Here is a 6099-nt window from a genome sequence, read left to right as displayed (position 1 = left end):
TATTTGTTTGTTTATTTGAATGTGAGGTTGCATTGGTGTTCTCTTTTTATCCCTCTTCTGTAGGGGACGGTGCATAAAGTTTTGCCCTTGTCCGTTCATATGTCCCAAAGTTGGTTTCCATTCTCTTACTTTAGTTTAGTGAAACTTGTACAATATGCTTATTACCACAAAAACACAGATCAAGTTTAAATTTTGGTGGTGTCACTTTAACTGTTCTAGAGTTGTGCCCCTTTTCTGTTTTCTTTATCTATAGATTGCCTAAACCAAATGTTTTAGAATTTATTCACACAATATTGAATGATTACCACAAAGTACAGATTGTGGTGAATTCTCTTAAACAGCTCTTGAAGTATGCCCCTTTGCAAATGCTGAAATTTTCGTTTCTGTTCCTTAACTTAAGTTTTCTTTAACCAAATGCTATGAAACTTTTACTCAATACTTATTACCACAAAATTTGGGTTGTGTCACTTTAACCGTTCTACAGTTATTTCCCGTTATAACTTTATATGATATGCAAGCAGGGACAAAAGAAGGTCTTTTAACACTTCCACTCCTCCAAAAGACAGTGGATAGAAAACTTTCATTAAAGTTTTCCTTGCTTTTATATAAAGAAATGCTTTAATATTTGGTCCACAGCTTTATAATGTTGTTATGAAGCATGTAAGCAATTTTAACATCTGCTGTACAGCCACTCCTTTTTTGCCAATAGTTTTATTGCATAGGTAAAATTACCTCAGGGCTATTCCAAAAAAAAATGTAAGGGGGGGGGGGGGGGGGGTTGGAAGGCACATTATATTAATAATACATGGGTGATGGGTATCAGAGCAACTTTTCACACTATAATGCGCTATAATTCTCAATTACAATTGTCTGGGTGGTGGGTGCTGACAAAAACTGCCTTCCACCCCCCATACATTTTTTTCTGGAATAGCCCTCAGTTTCAGTAGCTTTACCTGTGACAAGTTAAATTTTGGGACAATGAACTTGCCCATTGAACGGATACTGCGGTTTATTTACTTGAACCTTTAAATCACTCATTGATTAATTTATCTGAAGAAAAAAAGCATCTTGTAAGAAGATAAAAATACATGTATCAAAACTATAAAAACTGCTTGTGATGGTGTATTTATTTAAGGTAGCACAATACAAAGATTTGTTCACTCCCAATCAGACAACTTTAAACTGATGTAATTCATTTCATCCTGCTTTATATTTTATAAATGAGGTACCAAAAGAAAGAAGAAAGATTAATCTTTCAAATTGTGATAATTTCATTATGACATAATTATTACATAATTAATTATTATGTAATTAGTCACTATATTGTGATGTCCACACTTGAATGAATTTAGCGTCTTTGTTCTTCATAGCATTCCAAAATATTTTATAGATTCTTGTACAACACAGCTTGACCTCCAAAACTGTGTCTCAGATTTCCAAAAACATCAATTGAACAAATTTTATACCCAATTGAATTTAGTGGTCTCTAATGAATTGATGTTGCAAACTTCATTGAAGATTTATGAGAGAATGAAATACAATAGGAAAAATCTGAGACACAGTTTTGGAGGTCAAACTGTGTTGTGCAAGAATCTATAAAAAAATTTAGGATGCTATGAAGAACAAAGAAGCTAAATTCATTCAAGTATGGACATCACAGAATGGCAACTAATTACATAACAATTAATTATGTAATAATTATGTCATAATGAAATTATCACAATTTGAAAGATTAATCCTTCTTCTTTCTTTTGGTACCTCATTTATAAAATTTAAAGAAAGATGAGTGGAATTACATCAGTTTAAAGATGTCTGATTGGGGATGAAAAATCTTTGTATTGTGCTACCTTAATATCAATAATATAATTTTAATCTGTTTAATATAAACACCACCAAAAAATCTATACAGAATGTATATATCAAATTATTCTTAACTACTATAGAAGGAGTGGACAGATTATTATTGTTATTTTAATTAGAATACTGTAGTGCCCAGTATTACCTCAGGACAGTCCAAACACTGATCCTGGTATTCTATTTATATTTAATCATGAATCCACAGTATATCTAACCACAGGCTGGAGTGATCTGTACATATTACAAAAAGACTTTACAACATCAACTGTCATTTTTCTAGCCTAAAAAAAAATCCATGGGTAGAATGGCAATAACACTTGGAAATAAGCTGCCTGTAATATATATGTAGTAGTTAGCAGCCGATCTATAAACATGAAATAATAACTGATCATAACTGACCTCAGGTTTGACAGCTTCAGGTATGGGATCTAAAAAAAAAAGGTGTACAGTTAAGGTTAGTTGAAAAAAAACTACTACAAAATGGATGATTTCTGTTCCAAATTGAGAACTTTCTAATTATATGTAGCATCATTCCTACAGCAACTGCATATGGAGTATACATCTCCCAGATGATGGGATATTCCCAATATTAAAATAAGGTATGAGACAAGTATAAACCACCAGACTTAAAATGAAGTAGAGGAACACAATCACAGTATAGGCAACAAGCTTGTGGCCGTATCCAGCTGAGCTCAGCTGAGCAATTTATTTAGTTGGCATTCAAAGATATTGAGCTTATATTTTGTTTATGATTTCCAAATCAGATGTTGCAATGGGTTGATTATTTGCAGTTTATTATTCTTATGACGACCATGATACTTACTATATGTATCAAACTAATGACAGCTTTCAGTCATCCATGCTGATATTGTGTTGGTATTGAGTGATGTGACCATACAAATTTGGTTGTAGTTTGAAAATTTTGAGTATGCATGGTACTACTTGATCTCAACATGCACTTGTGGTGTTCAGTTAACTGGCCACATATGTTGCGCACAATATGCAAATTAGGAGATAGATGGGTCATTGAGGCAATTTTCTACCAGAGACGTAAACAGCTATGGGTTAACTGTAAAACAGATTTCAAGACCAGTGTGTTTACATGGACACAGTTGCAAACAGCAGGTCTCAGCTGTCTGTATCCAAAAAATGATAAGAATGATATGATTGCCAATCTGCTGACCTTTTCCTTATTTTCATAGTTCACTGAAAACATCGAAAACCAAAGTCTCAATAAGCAACAAAACATTGAAACACAAAGACTAAGTGAGCAACACTTCATCGAAAACCAAAGAATCAGTGAGCAACCCTAAATTAAAAATATAAAACTCAATTAACAACAATTAATCGAAAACTAAAGACTCAGTGAGCAGCACTACATTGAAAACCAAAGACTCAGTGAGCAACACTACATTGAAAACCAAAGACTCAGTGAGCAACACTACATTGAAAACCAAAGACTCAGTGAGCAACACTTCATTAAAAACCAGACTCAATTAGCAAAACAACATTGAAAACCAAAGACTCAATGAGCAACACTACATTGAAAACCAAAACCTTGGTGAGCAAAATTGCATTGAAAACTACAGATTTGGAGGGCAACACTACATTGAAAACCAAAAGCTCAATCGCAATACTACATTGAAAACCAAAGACCCAGTGACCAACACTTCATCGGAAACCAAAAAATCAGTGAGCAATACTACATCGAAAACCAATGCCTCAATGAGCAACAAAACATTGCAAACCAAAAAACTCATTAAGCTACACTTTATCGAAAAACAAAGATTCAGTGAGCAACACTTCATTGAAAACCAGACTAAGTGAACAACACTTCATTGAAAACCATGAAAACCAAAGACTCAGTGAGCAACACTACATTGAAAACCATGAAAACCAAAGACTCAGTGAGCAACACTACATTGAAAACCATGAAAACCAAAGACTCAGTGAACAACACTATATTGAAAATACGAGACTCCATTAGCAACACTACATAGAAAACCAAAAACTCTGAGCAGCACTCCGTTGAAAACCAAAAGCTCAATCGCAATACTACATTGAAAACCAAAGACCCAGTGACCAACACTTTATCGGAAACCAAAGAATTAGTGAGCAATACTACATCGAAAACCAAAGCCTCAATGAGCAACAAAATATTGCAAACCAAAAAACTCATTGAGCTACACTTGATCGAAAACCAAAGACTCAGTGAGCAACCCTAAATTGAAAACCAGACTAAGTGAACAACACTACATTGAAAACAATGAAAACCAAAGACTCAGTGAGCAACACTACATTGAAAATAAGAGACTCCATTAGCAACACTACATCGAAAACCAAAAACTCTGAGCAACACTACATTGAAAACCAAAGACTCAGTTAGCAACACTACATTGAAAATAAGAGACTCCATTAGCAACACTACATCGAAAACCAAAAACTCTTAGCAACACTACATTGAAAACCAAAGACTCAGTGCGCAACACTTCATTGAAACACAAAGACACAGTGAGCAACACTTCATCGAAAACCAGGACTCAGTGAGCAACATTGCATTGAAAACTAAAGACTTAGTGCGCAACACTTCATTGAAACACAAAGACACAGTGCGCAACTTCATTAAAACACAAAGACACAGTGAGCAACACTGCATTGATAACCAAAGACTTAGTGAGTAACACTACATTGAAAACCAAAGACTCGATGAGCAACATTTCATTGAAAACCAAAGACTCGGTGACCAACACTATATTGAAAACCGAAGACTCAGTGAGCAAAACTTAATTGAAAACCAAAGACTTAGTGACCAATACTACATTGAAAACCGAAGAATAAGTGACCAACACTACATTAAAAAACCAAAGACTTAGTGAGCAACACTTCATTGAAAACCAAAGACTGAGTGAGCAACACTACATTGAAAACCGAAAACTTAGTGAGCAACACTATATTGATAACCGAAGACTCGGTGAGCAACATTTCATTGAAAACCAAAGACTCAGTGACCAACACTCTATTGAAAACCGAAGACTCAGTGAGCAAAACTTAATTGAAACCCAAAGACTTAGTGACCAATACTACATTGAAAATCAAAGACTCAGTGACCAACACTACATTGAAAACCGAAATCTAAGTGAAGTACACTACATTAAAAACCAAAGACTCAATGAGCAACACTACATTAAAAACCAAAGACTCAATGAGCAACACTACATTAAAAACCAAAGACTCAATGAGCAACACTATATTGAAAACTAAAGACTCAATGAGCAACACTTCATTGAAAACCAAAGACTCAATGAGCAACACTACATTAAAAACTAAAGACTCAATGAACAACACTTCATTGAAAACCAAAGACTCAATGAGCAACACTTCATTAAAAACCAAAGACTCTATGAGCAACACTACATTGAAAACTAAAGACTCAGTGAGCAACACTACATTGAAAACTAAAGACTCAATGAGCAACACTACATTGAAAACTAAAGACTCAATGAGCAACACTACATTGAAAACTAAAGACTCAATGAGCAACACTACATTGAAAACTAAAGACTCAATGAGCAACACTACATTGAAAACCAAAGACTCAGTGAGCAACACTACATTGAAAACTAAAGACTCAATGAGCAACACTACATTAAAAACTAAAGACTCAATGAGCAACACTTCATTGAAAACCAAAGACTCAATGAGCAACACTACATTGAAAACTAAGGACTCAGTGAGCAACACTACATTGAAAACTAAAGACTCAATGAGCAACACTACATTAAAAACTAAAGACTCAATGAGCAACACTTCATTGAAAACCAAAGACTCAATGAGCAACACTACATTGAAAACTAAAGACTCAGTGAGCAACACTACATTGAAAACTAAAGACTCAATGAGCAACACTACGTTAAAAACTTAAGACTCAATGAGCAACACTTCGTTGAAAACCAAAGACTCAATGAGCAACACTACATTGAAAACTAAAGACTCAATGAGCAACACTACATTGACAACTAAAGACTCAGTGAGCAACACTACATTGAAAACTAAAGACTCAATGAGCAACACTACATTAAAAACTAAAGACTCAATGAGCAACACTACATTGAAAACCAAAGACTCAATGAGCAACACTTCATTGAAAACCAAAGACTCAATGAGCAACACTACATTGAAAACTAAAGACTCAATGAGCAACACTACATTAAAAACTAAAGACTCAATGAGCAACACTTCATT

The sequence above is a fragment of the Mytilus edulis genome, chromosome 2, assembly GCF_963676685.1.
Source record: "Mytilus edulis chromosome 2, xbMytEdul2.2, whole genome shotgun sequence".
NCBI lineage: Eukaryota > Metazoa > Mollusca > Bivalvia > Mytilida > Mytilidae > Mytilus > Mytilus edulis.
The sequence above is the reverse complement of the archived record's forward strand: the minus strand, read 5'-3'. Positions refer to the sequence as shown.